This window comes from Panthera pardus, unplaced genomic scaffold (genome assembly GCF_024362965.1).
Source record: "Panthera pardus isolate Hobbes unplaced genomic scaffold, ASM2436296v1 HiC_scaffold_7, whole genome shotgun sequence".
Lineage (NCBI taxonomy): Eukaryota > Metazoa > Chordata > Mammalia > Carnivora > Felidae > Panthera > Panthera pardus.
The window spans coordinates 39,463,875-39,481,981 of NW_026527002.1; the positions used below are offsets into that span (position 1 = coordinate 39,463,875).

At 35.9% G+C, this 18,107-nt stretch overlaps 1 protein-coding gene and 1 long non-coding RNA gene across 5 annotated transcripts in view; one reads left to right on the forward strand and one right to left on the reverse strand.

Moving 5' to 3' along the window:
- TRIQK (triple QxxK/R motif containing) overlaps positions 1 to 3,403 on the reverse strand; it is a 285,666-nt gene extending 282,263 nt beyond the window's left edge. For 3 of the 4 annotated variants that reach the window (XR_002081102.2, XR_008420075.1, XM_019453445.2), the window contains exon 1: positions 3,266 to 3,391. The gene's annotated coding sequence lies outside the window, so the exon portion shown is untranslated. Of the gene's footprint in view, positions 1 to 3,265 lie in introns of all 4 variants that reach the window. The other variant, XM_053896582.1, reaches the window with a different exon arrangement.
- Positions 3,356 to 17,082, forward strand: LOC109269492 (uncharacterized). The gene is made up of 3 exons (XR_002081104.2): positions 3,356 to 3,822; positions 13,710 to 13,882; positions 16,861 to 17,082. It is a non-coding gene; the product is annotated as an uncharacterized LOC109269492 (long non-coding RNA).
- The last annotated feature ends 1,025 nt before the right edge of the window (positions 17,083 to 18,107 follow it).

The window sequence follows — 18,107 nt, forward strand, 5'->3', positions numbered from 1 at the left end:
CATGAACACAGAGGAACAAAGACTAGGGTGAAATCTCGTCTAGCGTCATGCCTCCATGTAGAGGAACTTCCACTGGAACAGCAGTTCTCAAAGGACATGTTTTTGGCCTTGGAGTGTGGGAAGAAAATTCTTCATTGAGCTGGACCTCTATGTTACACAATACTTACCATTCCTAAACTTCAGGGTCCCAAAAGCCATAAGCTTTTAAAGACACAGTAATAATTTAAAAACACCTCCACTTATTTCAAAAGACCCAAAGGGATCATCTAGGGTGGAAAATCAGAGCTCTAGGTTAACAGTCCTGGCCTCAGATCCTACTCCTATCCACAGCTTCCCAACGTGAGAGTTATCTGATTGGTGACTGGCGGCTGAAATCCACTGGTCCATATTACTCCGATGGGTAGATATTAGCTATTAGAAACCTGTCAATACTAGAGTTTTTCCTTCTTTTATTTCATTGCTAATTCTGGGTAAATGTACCTTTTCTGCAAACTGAAATGATCTCTCACTGAAGAAAAGATGTAAGAAAAGACAAGGTAGGAGGTAGGAGGTAGGAGGTAGGAGGTAGGAGGAGGCAGAAAGTACTAGTACTCATTTTGGGTCTCCCATCCAAAGCACTACGCCAAATCAGCTCTTTAGTAAGGAAGGTGATATTGCAAACTCCCTCTGTCTGTTTACACACCCAAGAGAGTGAGGAAAAATAAAGTGATTATTTATTGAGACCCTAAAAACTGTAATTCCAGTAGAATGCTTTCTCTAATCCATTTATCTTTATATCAGTTTCTCTACCAGAAATGCAGTTGAGAAAGGGATAGTCAAATACTAAATAGATAAAATAAAATTATAAATAAGGCAAATGACATGTGCTCCTATATACTCTTACGTTTATTAAAAAAGCAATACATATTTTCTCTTTTCAGTGTTTTCCCTTTCTGATGATAATGTCTACCACATATGCCCACTTTAGGGAAATTCAGGCTATTTATAGCCTTTATTTTCATACAGAAATCACGAAAAAAACCATAGTGGAACCAATCACAATACTTTTTAGCCATGGGAAATTAAAATAGTATGAAAAATGATTCAAATTGAAGAAAAGAGTTCTAGGAATCAGGTAATGGTATTCAAGTGGCATAAACATAATCAGCTTTTCTTTGTCCAAAATGGACTGTGATAGAAGAGAAAGTTTATGTTTTTAATGTTTATCTCAAAAATACAATTTAACATTTTCGCAAAATATTTGACAATGATTTCTTTTTTCACTTGCTTAAATATAAGAATATCCTTTAAGAGAATAACCAAAGGGCATTTGAAAAAAATTACAGTTTACATGGTTTTGAAAGACAGCAACAATTTATTGAGCACTGGTAGTTCCTGTTTATTAAATGGTTAAAAAAAAAAAAAAGATTGGCTTAAGATGCTGAACTAAAATTAAGCTATGGTAAAATGCAATGTGGAAGAAAGAACAAAGACCGAATTCTGTTCCCAGCTATGTTCTCAGTCACTCTTTGGTATGAAGCAAGGGGGGGAATAATTTCCTTATCCCTCAAGAAGTTGACCCAAAACAGGGTCTTAATCCAGGGTCCAATTACACTTCAAACAGTGTCTTTCTCTAAGGGGAGACTCAATAGCTTTCTTTAACTTCTCAAAGCAGTACATGATATCAAGGTCATTCATCCTTAGATTAGAAGGTAATCTTTCCGAATCCTTTCAGACTATGTATATACTTTGAAAAACCAAGTGATGTCAAGGGGGAGAAAAAGTGTCATGCAAGATATTTAAGGTGCCACTTAACGAGAAGTATTCACAGAATCAACAAATAAATGAGTTGCTTCATTTCTAAATAACCCGATGATAAGAGAAGTCCCAAGGGAGGTTTGAAACTACTTTAAGCTAAATGATCATACTTCTATGTGTTTACAAATTCAGATCATATAGACAAAAAGATAAAGTGCAATCAATAACACTTCACATCTGTGTAAATTATTAATAATACTTGCATAATCAATTATTCCTCCTTAAGTTTTAGGAACAAAGAGCAAAGTATAGATGAGGAAACAGTTATGAAGGTTATTGGCCAAGGACAAACATTCCCTAACCCTGACAGTTTTCTGACTTACAGGCCAAGGTTCTCCTCAGTGTTCTAAGAAGTACAAGCTTCCTTCTTGTAGATTTATACAGTAAACCTAGCAGAAGGAAGTAAAAGTAGACTTCAGCTCCTTATGTGTTTTCTCTCTGGAATGTTTGTTCTGCTCAATCATTTGGGGCCAAATGATAGGAGCAAAGAGATCTGAAGTGGTTATCTGTGGTTACCATCTTACAGTTAATCATTAAATGTGGGCCAATCAAGCCGAGGGGCTTGATCCAATTAGTATCCATCACCCACTTTCCACAGTAGGAACTGGAAAGGGAAATCATGTATTGGAGCTTGTCCAAAAATGAACTGCCTCAACTTCTTGAGCCGCTCATTGTGCTCAAACGTTACAGCAGAGAGAAAAATAATTCCAGGTAGAAGAAATTAGATATCCTATCCCCCTTTTCCTAGCCATCCACATGGATACCAACACCCTGTGGGTCCAGGGATTCACCAAGCACCAAGCAAAGATCCTTTCCTCCCATCCCACCCTAGTCCCTCCCACAACCCCGTGCAAATAAAGCCACCTCAACGCTGCCTGAAGCTCTTCTCTGCAAATGTTTTGGTCTGCAGATATTTATTAAGAAGGGGAAGGCTAGTAAAAGTACGGAGTGGAGTAATACCAGAGAAAAGCCAAAACAAGAACTACGAGACCCCGAGTGCTGGACTGTAAAATAACAGGACACGAATTAACTGACAGCACAAGAGAGCCAATCCCCAACCGAGAAAGAGGCCTCGGGAGGTGGGTGGAGCTAAAATTTCCAGGGCCCTGCGCCGGCGCCAGACACGCTGGCAGGGCGGGAACCGCTCGTTCCTTAGCAACAGAGGCGGCCACGCCCACCCACCGCCCCAACTCCGTGCTCGCCGTCCCCACCCCCACCGCGAGCGCCCTGCACGCCGGAAGGGGTCCTTAAGTGATTACCGTACCTACTGGGTTTCCCTAGCTTCGGGTTCCCGGTCTTCCAGAGCCTCCCTACGCCCAGCCAGCCCAAGCGCCGCTCTCAGGGAGGAACGACCACCTCCTAAACGCTCTGGGGACTCGCTAAGGACGTGCGCTCGCTTTCAGTCCCGGACCCCAAGCCTCCCTGGCAGGGCCGCCCCAGCCCCCTCGCCCTCGCCGGACACACACACCTTAGCTCAGCCAAGGCAAGGGCCGACAAACTTCGTGTCCTGCTGGAAATGTTGCTGTCCACGGTCCTGTCACTCAGAGGCAGGGGCGGGACGAGTAGGCTGCACACCCCCTACTCCCAAGGGGCTGTACGGAAAGAGGCGGGGCTTGGCGGAGAGGAACAGGACCCGTCCCCAGCCTGCGCTCCGATTGGTCAATCTCTCTCCCTCCTCTGCGCGGGTCCTGGTCGCCGAGGCGTCGGCCCCGCGGCCTTTCCTTCCTTTTGACGCGAGTCCCAAGCTCTAATACCTGACTCACAAAATGACCATAGAAATTAAAAATAAGGACTATGACTTGTTTTATAACTATGAAAGACAAAATTATGTTCTTTCCATTACTGAACCCTTCCCAGCTAAACACGCACACACACTCCCATCCCCAATCTCCGGGGAGCATCCCATGGGGGAAGCATGAACTGTCTCTGAAAACAACATTGTTTGCAGATTCAAGCTTTTCACAGGAGATGAATCAATTTAGGAAAGGTGATTCCTGAAACATGACCAACAACAAAGCTTTGGAGGTATGTCCAGGTACTCAGTTTTCACGTCTACCAAATGGGAATGAAATACAAAGTTATTATTTGGAAAGCACTCGACAATAGAATGATTTATACCTTTTAATCCTGTAATTCTCTCAACACCCAATGTTATTATCCAAGGCCTGTGAACAATGAAAAAGGCTCAGATAGGTTACATTTGTTGATTCATTCAAGAAATGAAGAAGTGCCTGCAGTCATTACTTTTTATATTGTGGTACGTTGAATTTAAAATTCTTTCAAAAACCTGTGCGATTTTCAATTTAAGTTTTCTCTTGCTTTAGTGTAAGTCATTTTCCTCTAGGCCAGCCAGCCTATCATAGCTAAAAAAAAAAAAAAAACAAAACCTTGAGAAAGTAAATAGCGTACAGAAAACAGAAGGACTGAGACAAGTATAAATAGACTAACTAGAAGGTCTCTGAAATCTCCTAGGATATCAGAGCCAGGAATTGAATCCAAAATGTAATTTTCTTTTCTTTTCTCCTAAATCATTTGCTGGTCTCCAGTTCCTCTCCCCGAAATAAAGGTAGAGTTAAATGAGATTATCTTAATGCTCTTAACCAGATTTGTATGTGTGTGGCTTTAAAATAGTGTAACCCTTTTTCCTTCTGTATTAAACCAATACCCAGAAGTGTTTATCTTGTCAATACAGTAATAATAATAAAGGAAAAACAAAACAAAACAAAACAATACTTCTGGACAAGTACTTTGAAATTCAATTAAAATGTCCACTATGATAAAATTGTTGGAATGAAAGAAACATTCCAATTGCAAATGATTTTATTCTTGTGTCCTGCTGAATTTTCAAATTCTTCTGAAATCTCACTATGAATACTTCTCTACAAAATTTCTTGATTTCTATGACTCATGATCACCATTATGTTTCTTTAATCTTTTAAAAATATTTAGTTTTAGATTAAAAAGAAAGAGCTATGATTGTATATTAATAAGTATGTTACATAAATAAATACTGTAAGATTCAAATAAAAGTGGTGAATTATTTATTTGAATTCTTTTTCAATTGCATATTCAAATAAGTACAGCAAATGCATTTGTTTGACTATTCTCACATATATAAGAGATTATACATTTAAATAAATGTATTGTATGCATGTAAATGTGTAATCATTGAAATAAACACAGCTGTATATTGCCCATATGTATAGCTCCAGATGTTTGAAACATACATTCAAATTTCTGGAACTCTACACCTTGGTATCTAGTTAAACATCCAGTAGAAAATACTGTGTCACATAATACATAGGAATACATTTCAAAACTCTATCTGCAGTGAGGAAATAAGGTTAGAACAATGAATAATGAGTCTCTATCACCGAATTTCTATCTGGAACATATTCTTACAAGATAGCTTATCCTGGCAAGTTGTTCTGCAAGCATATTCTATAAAATGAATACTAGCCAACTTACCCTGTATGAATATGACTATTGCAAAGTAGTCTTGCAAGTGTCTATCCAAACACTTAACCTCCAAAAAATAATGTTTCCAATTAACTTCACTTTTGGAGTAGGAGAGTCTCATGTTATCCATGCCTCAATTATTTACTTTTTAACTCACATTTCTGCTCTAATACTTGGAACATATATAATTTGAAACTCCACTGTAGGCAGTAATGAACATTAGAAGAAATTAGGAAGTACAAACTAACCAGATATGAAATAAAGAATGTCTTAGGGACATTGAACAAGAAGTAAATGGCTTAATGTAAAATTAAAACATCCAGATGTATGTTATGCATATGCTTATTTCTTTACCATGCTATATAAAACATGCTATATTTAAATTTGTAGTAAGTTGAAATATAAATTAGAATCCAGTAATTATATGTGCTAACATCTTTGGTCTAGATGATTATGTATGTAGCTTGAAATTTGGGAGAATCCATTTGTAGAGATCATTTGTAGAAATTATGATTCTGTCAAAACATGAAATTCACTGAATATATTAAAATAAAATATTAAAATGTCAAATTATTAAAACTTACTTAGTACTTATTTACCTTTTTAAATTTTAAAGGTTGGAATATCCAAATTAGCTCTCTCAGTAGCTGCAATTGGTTGGTTAATAGGTCAAACATGCATATTACCATTTCTGTTTAGTCATCCTAGAACATTAGGGAGGCATTTAAGGAGAATTTTTTTTAAATATATATAGAAATGATTTTTCATGTGAGTTCATTTAAGAAATCCCTGTGTGTGACCTCCAGTCTATGTTTGAAAATCTTGGTTTTAGCCCATAGAAATATATTGAAACCACTTAATAAAACCTAGAAAATGGATATGCTTTTTCTGAAGAAAAACTTTGTTTATAAAACTCAGAAAATTAATAAACCATAAAGTATTTTTATTAATTTGTGCAATATTTGAAATTATAGTTACATAGCAGCACATTTTTAGAATGAACTTTTCCTTAAAGCTAACTGACATACATTATTAAATACATATCTCAATGTTTGCTTTTTGAGTAATGGAATGCAAGATTGTCACTGAAATCTAGAATAAAATTATTTATCTCAAAAATGTTCTTCAGATGATATAGGAAATATATATAGAAATATATCTATAGAAATATATCTCTCTATATATAAATATATGGAAAATTATTTCATGTACTTGGAAGAAAGATGGATCACATATTACAAATATTTTGAGGATATAATTTCAAAGGTATAGCTGTCAGCTATTTACCTGGCAAAAGACATATAGGTGAAATGTATATATCTTGCAGCCAGTTGAAAACGTTCACATTTACTTTTTTTTTTCAGGTCATTGGAAGTTTAATCCAATATGACAATGACGAAATGTTCTGAAATTAGGATGCAATTTACAGATAATTCACTGATAGCATTTTCCCCCTTCTTAGGGGTACCCATAATAATAATGGCTTTTCCAATGGATAGCCCCTTTATATTCAAGTGGTGACTCATTAATCAAAACGGCTTTGATTTTGTGCCCCTTACCTCTCAAAACAAGGCCTCTGAATCCCTCACATCAGGAGGAAAGAGCAACTGCCGATTTTCGATTTTCGATTTTCGTAGTTTCCACTGCAGCAGGGCAGAATTGAGGCACAGCATCTGGATGTACTTTTGTCATTTATTATTGCTAAGGCTCATCAATATTATATTCATTTAGCATCACACTGAGAAAAGCCATCTTCCTATGTTCCCCCCATGTATCTTAACCCCCAGTTTCTCCAACGCAGGTATTTCAGAGCCTACTTACCGATGCTTCACTTGTTCATTTATAATCATTCATCACTTTTTAGTGTACTTTATATATAATTTGCCTATTTATTACGTGCATTACTTATCTTTCTCTACCTCAAGAATGTAAGTTGCTTGAGGGGTAGAGATCCCATCAGTTTTATTAACTGATGTACCCCAAGTGCTGAGATCAGTGCCCAGCACCTAATGGGCATTCAAGAAAATTTTGATTAAATTTAGTGTTCTATATAGTTGTGATTGATTTAATTCTTTATAATATTCTAGTGCATGGATATGTCACAACTCATATATCTATTCTTCTACTCCAGGGCTTTGGAGCTATTTCCGGGTTTGTTCTATGATAAACAGGGCAGTTGTTAACATTGCTACTGCAGATTTACAAGAGTTTCTCTTTGATTTGTAACTAGGAGTAGAATCAAAATTTGTAGAGCGTGTGCACATTGTAAATGAAAGTATAATACCAAGGGTGCCTGGGTGGCTCAGTTCATCGAGTGTCTGAATTTTGATTTCGGCTCAGGAATGATCCCAGGGTCATGGGATCAAGCCCTGTGTAGGGCTCTGTGCTGAACATAGAACCTGCATAAGATTCTCTCTCTCTCCCTCTGCCCTCACCCCAACTCGTGTGTGCTCTCTCTATATATATATATAAAAATAAGAAAGTATAATACCAAATTTTTCCCAAGTTGTTATACTATTTTTCCCTCCTAACAGAAAATGTGTTTGTAAGATTCAAATGTATTGATCTTTTCAGAAAACCAAATTTTGGCTTTGTTAACTTTGTCATATTTGTTTTCTATTTCATTGATTACTGCTTTTCTTTATTATTTCCTTTTTTCTGCTTACTTAATTTTCTTATTTTTCTATATCATTAAGTAGAAAGTAAGATAATTGATTTAAATTGTTATCCTTTAAAATTATTGGTGTTTAAAGCTAGAAAATTACTTCTAAAGACTGCTTTAGTGATGTCCCATAAATTTTGATGTGTTTTAATTAGGATTCTTTTGAAAATATTTAAAATTTTTCTTTCTGTGAGTTCTTTTATCATTGGGTTATTTATTTAGAATTGTCTTGTTTAGAGTCCAAGTATTTGGGAGTTTTCTAAATGTCTTTTTGTCATGGCCTTTTAATTTAACTCCATTGTTGTTCGAGAATATACACTGTAAGATTTCAAACTTCTGAAAGTTATTGAAACTTATTTTATAGCCCAGCATACAGTTTATCTGAACGATTGTTCTCAGTGTACTTGAGAAGAATGTGTATTCTGCAATTGTTGGATGTAGTGTTCTAGAATTAATAATATGTATCCTTAAATTATTGCTGGGATTCATCAATGTTATGTACTTGTAAAATTGTGTATTTAAGAGCGATCCCTGTATGCCCTCCTTTCACACTCCCCCAGTTTTTACCTCCACTGCCAACATCCCAGAGCTGGACTTCAGCTTCACATCTCACACATGTTACATTCTGCTTCCCATTCATACACCACACTTCACAAATGTCAGAACCTTATGACAGTGTAATTCCACGTATCTGTCCCCACACCATCATTTGTATTATTGTTGCTGTATATGTTTGTTTTAAATGCATTATAAAACTTCAATTTAAAATGTATTTGCTTTTGACCTAAATGGTTAGCTTTTTTAAAGAAAACAAAGAGAATTGTCTTTTAGATTTACTCACATAATTACCATTTCTGGCACTTTTTGTCCTTTTGTACATCTCTGACAATTTTAATTTTCTTTATATTACGGAACTAGTATTTTTTTTATCCTTTCCAACTTTCAAGTTTCCTTTTACACAAAATATGAGATTATAAATGATTCTATTTTTGTGTACATATATATGTGAGTATACTTCTTTCAAATAAAAATGGATACAAATAAACACATACATACATACAATTTGACTTTTGAACATTTTCTTTGAACTCAACAAAATATAACTACACATTTCAGTAATTTTTTGCAACATTCATCTGAAGTTACATTTACTCTCCCGTGTTATCTTCAGAAATAAGGAGATTGAGGTTAGAGAGATTAAACTTTTAACAATTACTTTAAAAAGCCATTAAAACTTATTGTGTACTTTTATTTTTTAATTATTATCCATCTTCCCTAACCCAATACTGTAAGATTCATTCCTCTTCAATAGCATATAATGCTTAGCTCACTACAACCTCCTAGATAGATCTTCAAAAATTATAATGAGTAAATAAAATAATGAATTTGAGGTTTAGATATAGATATAGGTATAGATATAGATAGATACAGATGCTGGAACAAAAAATGCAGTTCAAGTGCATTTTTTCCCATCCCCTGAACCACCTCTGGCAACCACTAATCTGTTCTCTCTCTCTCTCTCTCTCCCTCTCTCTCTCTGTCTATATGTGTGTGTGTGTGTGTGTGTGTGTGTGTGTGTTTGTGTGCACGCGCGTGTGCATGTGTGTGTGTGGGGGGGGCTTATTTGGGTTTTTTTTGAGATGGGAGTTATTTGTTTTGTTTCTTTTTAGGTTTCATATATAGGATTGATCATCTGGTTTTTGTCTTTCTCTGACTTATTTCACTAAGCATAATGCCCTTGAGTCCCTCCATCTTGTCACAAATGGCAAGATTTCATTTTTTCTGTCTGAGTAATATTCCATTGTATATAGTTATAGTTGTTATGGTTATAGACATAGACATAGATGGATATAAATATATAGATACAGATATAGATATAGATATAGATATAGATATAGATATAGATATAGATATAGATATAGATATGCATATACATGTACCACAATTTCCTTATCCATTCATTGATGGACATGGTTGTTTCTATATCTTGGCTATTGTAAATAATGCCGCAATGAACATACAGGTGCATATCTTTTTGAGTTAATGTTTTCATTTTCTCCAGGTAAATACCCAAGAGTGGAATTGGGGGATCATATGGTAGTTCTATTTTTAAGTTTTTGAGGAACCTTTCATACTGTTTTCTGTAATGGCTGTACCAATTCACATTTAACCAAAGCACTCTTGAGAAAGAAAAACAAACCTGGAGGCCTCACCCTCCCAGAACTCAAACTATATTACACAACTCTAGTAATTAAAACAATATGGCATTGGCATAAAAACAGACACAGATCAAAGGAACAGCATAGAGATCCCAGAAATTAACCCATGCATATATGGTCAATTAATTTACAACAAAGGAGCCAAGAATATGCAGTGGGGAAAGAAGCTTCTTCAATGAATGGTGTTAAGAATTAGCACTTGTTGCGATGAGCACTGGGTGTTGTATTTAAGTGATGAACCATGGGAAACTACCCCAAAAACCAAGAGCACACTTTACACACTGTGTGTTAGCCAATTTGACAATAAATTATATTTTTAAAAAAGAATTCATATTTTTTATTGGTCTAGGTGCATTGGTAATATTTTCTCTCAGATTTTATTTGTCTGAAAATGTCTGTCTCCTCTCTTCTTTTTGCAAGTTACTTAGAATTTGAAGTTGAAAGTAATTTTTCTTTGAGCTCTTTAAATAAGTCAGTCAATTGTCTTCTTGCCATCATGTTTCTTATGTGAGGTTAGCCATTATTTTTCTTACTCCCGTTTGCAATCTATCTTTTTGTTCCCATCTCCGACTGCTTTCAAGATGCTATCTTTGGTTTTCAGTCTTGTGACTGTCATGTGTCTAGGGGGTACATGTACTCCTCTTTGTATTTATCTTACTTTGATTTTGCTGAGCTTAGATATGTAAGCCAAGGCTTTAAATTATTTGGGACGTTTTCAGCTATAACTTTTCAAATAACTTTTCTGGCCTATTGTAATTCTTTCATTCTTATTTTTATCTTTTATTGAAGGATAGTTGATATACAATCTTATATTAGCCTCAGGTGTATAACATAGCAATTTGACACCTATGTACATTATGCAATTCTCGCCATGTAAGTGTAATTGCCATCTCTTTGTTCTTTAATGCCATTTGCATGAATGATAATGTATCACACTGATCACTGGGGTTCTGTTAATGTTTAAGCCTTTACTCTGTTCTGCAGATTGGATGCCCACTTCTGCTGTCTTTAATCTGTCCTTAAGCTTATTTAGTACTTTTTTAATTCAGTTACTGTAGAATTTTTAGAATTCCCATTTAAATGTTTTCTGTATTTCTATTTATGTTTGTTATGGTTCTGTCTGCCGAGATTCCTTAATTCTTCACTCATTAAGGCCATATTTCCCTTTAAGGCCTTGAACATGTTTATAATAGTTGCTTTCAACACTTTACCTAGTAATTAAAACATCTAGGCCTTCCCAAGATCAGTTCTCTTCACTGCTGTTTTCTTTGCTGTTGGTCATATTTTCCTGTTTCTTTGTATATCTGGTAACTTTTTATTGTATACTAAACATTGTGGATGATACACTGTAGGGGCCCTGTAGTATGTTAAATTCCTCTGACAAGTGTTTTTTGTTTGTTTGTTTGTTTTCTTTTGTCTGTTTTTTATTAGTAGCAAGTTCAGTTATATCTAACCACCTTGGATTTGTCAAGGCTTGGTTTTATACTCTGTGAAGGTGGATTAAAGGAAATTCCGAGATGCTTCTCAAGACCCCCTGTATTGGCTCTCTTCAAATTTCAAATTCTGTTTCCCCTCCTGTTCTTGTCCAGGCTTGGTTTTAAGCTCTGTATAGGTCCAGAGTAGTTCTTTCTTTAGGAAATGGTCCCTTCGCTTAAGGTGTGGTCTTTCTGCTGTCTCAGTTTTATTCCTGAAGTATTTCTGAGGTTTTTTCAGTCTACATGGGCTGGCATTTTATCTCTCAGCTCTGATAAATCTCTAATATCTTTAGTCTTCCCCCAGTCTCATAGCACTGGTCTTTGGTAAGCCTTGCAAAGTCTTTCATTGCATATACCCAGTCTATTTGTTGGCCAAGGACTTGGAGGAAACCTCCAAACAGATTTTTGGATCCTTCCTAATGTGATCTTTCTTCTCTCCAGTATCCGGCCCTACAGATTCCAGCTGTTTTGACAAACCAAACACGGAAATCTGCCTCTGCAAATCAGTGAAACTGATGTGCTTTGCTTGTGCTTCAGCTCTTTATGCTGTGATGGGGAAATTGGCTTCAGACAGAGCTGCAATGAACATGGGGCTCATGTCAAGTGTTTCCCTTCTTTAAGGAATTGTGGTCATGTGCTGACTCTTGCCCAATGCCTGAGAAATATTGCTTCGTATGTTTTGTCCAGTTGTTATGGTAGAAGGGCTGTCTGGCACTAGTTCTTCTGTCATGGCATGAAGTAGATATCCACATTGATATTTGAATTTTGTGTCTTACAGTTCTGCTAAACTTCTTTTTAAATTATCTGCATCATTTTATCTTTTACACAATCATGTCATTTGTAAATGACTGTGTTTTCTTCTCAATATTATTATGTCTTTTTCATGCTACAATATTGAATAGAAGTGATGATGGTAGGCATCCTTATCTTTTCTGTATTCTCAAAGGGAAAGCTTTAAACATTCTTTCCTAAGTATTGGGTAGCTGTGAATTTTTTTATGATATTCTCTACTAGGTTAAGGAAGTTCCCTTTTGCATCTGTCTTTCAAAGATTTTTTTTTAGGGGCACCTGGGTGGCTCAATTGGTTAAGTGTCGATTCGATATCAGCTCAGGTCATGATCTCATAGTCGTGACATTGAGCCCCCCATCAGGCTCTGTGCTGAGGGTGGAGCCTGCTTAAGATTTTCTCCCTCCCTCTCTCTCTACACCCCCCACCCTGGCTCACACACTCTCTCTCTCAAAATAAACATTTTTAAAAAAACAAATTTTTTTATTTTTTTAATTTTTTTAATTTTTTTTTTTAACTTTTATTTACTTTTGAGACAGAGACAGACAGAGGATGAACAGGGGAGGGTCAGAGAGAGAGAGAGGGAGACACAGAATCTGAAACAGGCTCCAGGCTCTGAGCTGTCAGCACAGAGCCTGACGCAGGGCTCGAACTCACGAGCCGTGAGATCATGACCTGAGCCGAAGTCGGACGCTTAACTGACTGAGCCACCCAGGCGCCCCAAAAAACAAATTTTTTTAAAATCATAAGTGGATATTGGCTTTATCAAATGTATTTCTGCATATTTAGAAATGATCATAGTGATTTTCAACTTTTCCTATTGGTATAATGAATTAGATAATTTTCAATGTTGAAATTAACCCCAGAGGCTTTCTCACCATCCTACCAAGTGCAGCGGAAGCCCTGGCTATTGCCCCAGGTAAACATCTGGCCATACACGGGGCTTCAGTGGGTCATTGGGAACCAGAAACTTTCTTCATCCTTCGGCATCATGCCACATGATATGACCCCAACCAGCAGGGTGACAACACTATCTTCTGTACCTAGGCCAAAGAGACAGGGAAGTGAACTAAGAGAATGGATAAGGACAATCCCACCAAATGTAGCCAAGCAGTGCTGAACCCTTTGCAAAAGCCAATACTTCCACCTATTTTTTACTGAGCTCCAGAAGGTATCCCTCAAGGCCAGCATGAGAAATGTATAGGCCCACAGGACCCCAAGCTCAGAAGGTTCCTGTGTCTGGTTAATGCTCTGCTGTTGACATCATGAAATTGTTAACAATTTTATCTTTGAACTTGTCTTTTGTAAAGGATGTATAATTGGATAATGGAGGATGTGCATGAGCAGAGGAGATACACACAATACGCATGTTTGCCACCATTCCTTGAAGTCCCACTTGCATGGGGAGTTCAGGATGCCCTATGAGCACAGACTTCTGATGAACTTATGATGTGTGGAAGTTGAGCATAACTCAAAATACAAGGTAAGTGTGTTATGGAAGTCGCTGGCAATACTAGTAGAGCATTGGTAGAATATACACATTTAAAGAACTGAAGTAAGAACAGTTGAGTTAGTTTTGTGCCTTGTTACTACTGTTTTAGCAAGAACAAAATGCATATGCATGCTTGAGCTACGACATATGAATTGTATAATTTAAGTATTTCTGCATATCAGTAACTGACCTAGGATATGTGGTCATATAACACGTAGTGCCTCAGGTGGCCTGCTGTCATGCTTTCTTCAATTTCTGCTGGTAGGAAATTATATTACTTTACATATAGTAAAAGAAACTTAAAACAATATATTTCCATTTCCCAGGCCTTTTTTTATTGTCATGCACTTTATTTCCACATATGTTATGATCTTGACACTATGTTATTAATTTTCTTTTAACAATTTTCCTTTAGAAATGTTTTTAAAATATAAAAAAGCTTTTTTTTTATTTACCTACATATTTATAATTTGTAGTGTTGTTTGCTCCTTTATGTAGATTCATGTTTCCATTGAGTATTATTTTTTTTTTCTGCTTTAAGAACTTCCTTGAACATTTCTTATGTCTGTAGTGATGAATTCTTTGTATGACTGAATAAGCCTTTATTTTATCTTCATTTGTTAAGATATTATTTCTGGGTATAGAAGTCCAGGTTGGCAGTTTTCATTTTAGTATTTCAAAGATATCATCCCACTTTCTTCTGCCTTTCATTATTTCCAATAAGTCTGCTATCTGTTATCATTTTATATTTGTTCTTCTATAAGTAATGATCTTTTATTGCTAGCTGCTTTTAAAATTTTCTCTTTATCAGTACCTTTAGGCAATTTGATTATATGTTATGATGTAGATTTCTTCATGTTTCTTGTGTTTTGGTTTTTTTTTTTTTTTAGTTTCTCGGATCTATGTGTTTATGATTTTTGTTAAATTTGGAAAAATTTCAGTCATTATTGTTTCAAATATTTTTTCTATCCTCTCACTCTTCCTCCAAGGACTCCAAACACATGCACATTAGATTATTTGACCTGTTCATATTTTTCTATGTTTTTCTCTCTGTATAGACTTTTGACAGTTTTTATTGCTCCATTGCATTATATTCAAGCTAATTTATAGTTTTTGCTGTTAACCCCATCCAATGTATTTTTCATATCAGAAATTTCTTTTTTTTAAGTTCATTTATTTATTTTGAGGCGGGAGGGCAGGAAGATAGGGAAAGAGAGAATCCCAAGCAGGCTCCACACTGAGCATGGAGGCTGATGCGGGGCTCAATTGCACAACCATGAGATCATGAACTGAGCTATAATCAAGAGTTGGACGTTCAACCCACTGAACCACCCAGGCACCCCTCAGAATTTTTTTCTATATCTAGAAGTTCAATTTGGTATTTTTGTCTGTATCATTCATTCCTTTCCCTAACATGTTCCTCCTTCTGGCTGCCTTCTTTAACATTTAGGAGATAAATGTAATAACTGTTTTATCATTCTTATCTACTAATTATATCATTTGTGTCACTTCTGGGTCTATTACTATTGACTGATTTTTTTTTTTTTTTTCATCCTGTGAGTTGTATTTCCTTATTTCTTTGACCACCTGGCAAATTTTTTTATTGAATGCCCAAAATTTTGAACTTTACCTTGGTGGATGCTAGAAGTTTTTGTGTTCCTAAAATATTCTTGAGTGCAGTTGTTGCTGGAATGCAGTTGTTACTTGGAAACAATTTAATCCCTTTCCGGCTTTACTTTTAAGCTTTGTTAGGCAAGACTACAGCCTGTAGTCTATTAATCTTTCCCCACTACTGACCCAAAACACTGTGTTTATTCTAACCAATGCCCTTTGAATTATGATGTATTTCCACTTTGGCTGGCAGAACATAAACTAAAAATGACCCTGTGTTAGCCCCATAGATTGTTCCGTCTGCTTCTTCCAAGTAGTTCTTTCTCAAACCCAGGTTGTTTCCTCACACACACTCACTGATCAGCACTCAGCTGAAATTTGAAAAGGTAACTTTTATGTCTATGCAGAACCCTCACTCTTCAGTATTCTCTGGTCTGGCATTCCTTCCTATGAACTGTAGCTGTTTTGGCCTCACCAGATACTCAACTCCATCATCTTGATTGGGAGGTACAAGCCTTCTCCACTTAGGTCTCCTTTCCCTGCACTGTGGCCTAGGAACTGTCCAAACTGTAAGCTGAGGCATTCAGAGCCCTGACCTAAAATTTTCTTCCCCGGGAGTCAATGTCCTGTGCTGCCTAATATACAATGTTTGAAACCATGCTTTGATAGATGTTGAATTTTTGTTTCAGATGAAAGTTAGCTCTGATCTGTATTGCTTAATTATAATTGGGAACAGAAGTTCCAACTGTTCAATTTTATTTGAAAATTAATTATTAATTATTTGAAAATTAAAATTAAAAAATGGTTTTAGGAGAAAGGTGCAGTCTTTCAAAGAGGATGTGTATCACCACTGTAGGCATATTAAGTAAGAATGTAGAATCACTTAAACCTTTCCTGAAGCATAAGGACCTCAACTTTTGACTGTACATCCATGTAAGTCTAGCTTGAGAATACAACCTCTCAGGGATTTTTTTTTTCCTTTATCTGCTCAGAAACAGGGCAAAAATAGTTCTTTGAGAATAGAGGCATGAGTATATTTAACTTTGCTTCCTTTTTACACTGAGGTTCTCAACTCAATGTTTGAGAGTTTCCTATCATATTTCCCACCTTGGGTGAGCCCTGACTCCTAAAGTCTGTGAGAACCACTGAAGTTTCCAGCTTTGACATACAGTTTCAGGACAAAAACAGTTTCAGTAGTCTTGCTACTCGCTGAAATACAGCTGTTCCCATCAACTGGTACTGCTTAACACACCACCGCTAATCCAGGGGTACGAAATAACAATAATTTTATTAGAATCAAAAATCCTGTGGGTCAGGAACTTGGACTGGACTCAACAGGAAGTGCTTGTCTGTTCCAGAATGTCTGGGGTCTCGTCTGGCAAGTCTGAGCTGCTAAGGAAGGACACAAATGGCTGGTAGGTGGCATGTTCTCTAAGCTCTTCGACACAAATGTCTGGTACCTGGGTCAGTATGTATTGCAAGCCGCATTGCACTTAGCTGGGGCTGTTGGCAGGAGGACCTATACATAGCGTCTCTGTGAGATTTGGGATTCTCACAGCATGTTGAGGTCCCATTGCAGATCTGTGGCATGGAAGAAATTATACTCACCTTTGGAAAATGTGACTTGCCATACCTTCTCTTATATTTGTGGTTGAAAATGCTTTAATCTTACTAACCTTTGGGGATATATATATATATATATATATATATATATATATCCCCATATATATATATATATATATATATATATAAGACGCATATATATATATATATATATATATATATATATATGCATCTTTAATTGTTTTTACTTGTTTTCGGCATTAAGAATTAAACATGAAGAATTCTAGAGACCAATCTGGATATTTAAGTTCAATCGTGTCACTAGGCATAGAACTCTCAACTTTTATATAAATTTTAGAATCCATTTTTCAAGTGAAAATTTTCCATGAAAATCTTACTGGTATTTTTGTGGATATATCACTGATATTACTGATTTTTAAATGCCTTTTTAATATTGTGTTCTCATTCTTGAACATACATATTACTAGTCTTTGTTACAGCTTGTTAACTAAAATTTTATAATTTTCTTGATTCAGGTCATACACATTTTTCTTGAGGTTTGTTTTTTGGGATATCATAGTTTTTGTGGTTTTATGAATGGTATCTGCTATATGTTGCTATATTTTCTAATTTGCTTACTACTGGTTTGTGGGAAAGCCATTGATTTTTGTATATTGGTCTTATATCAAGCTATTCCACTTGGTTTAATTTCATAGCTGTTGCCAATTGTGCTTGCTGATTATCTTGGAATTGGGGATCATGTGCAAATAGTAATAGACTATCTTGGAATTTGGCATCCTGTATGAATGACAGTTATTTATTCCTTTAATGTATATACCACTTTATTTTCACTATTTCAATAGCTAGGACCTCTAACATAATGTTGAATAGTAGCAACAATAGAGAGAATCTTCATCTTGGTATCAACTGTAATTTGAAATATTTTTAATGTTTCCTCATTGTGAGATGATGTTCACTTAAATATCTGGCACTTTGTTAAGTTAAAGATGTTCTATTCTAGACCTGTTTTGTTAAATATTTT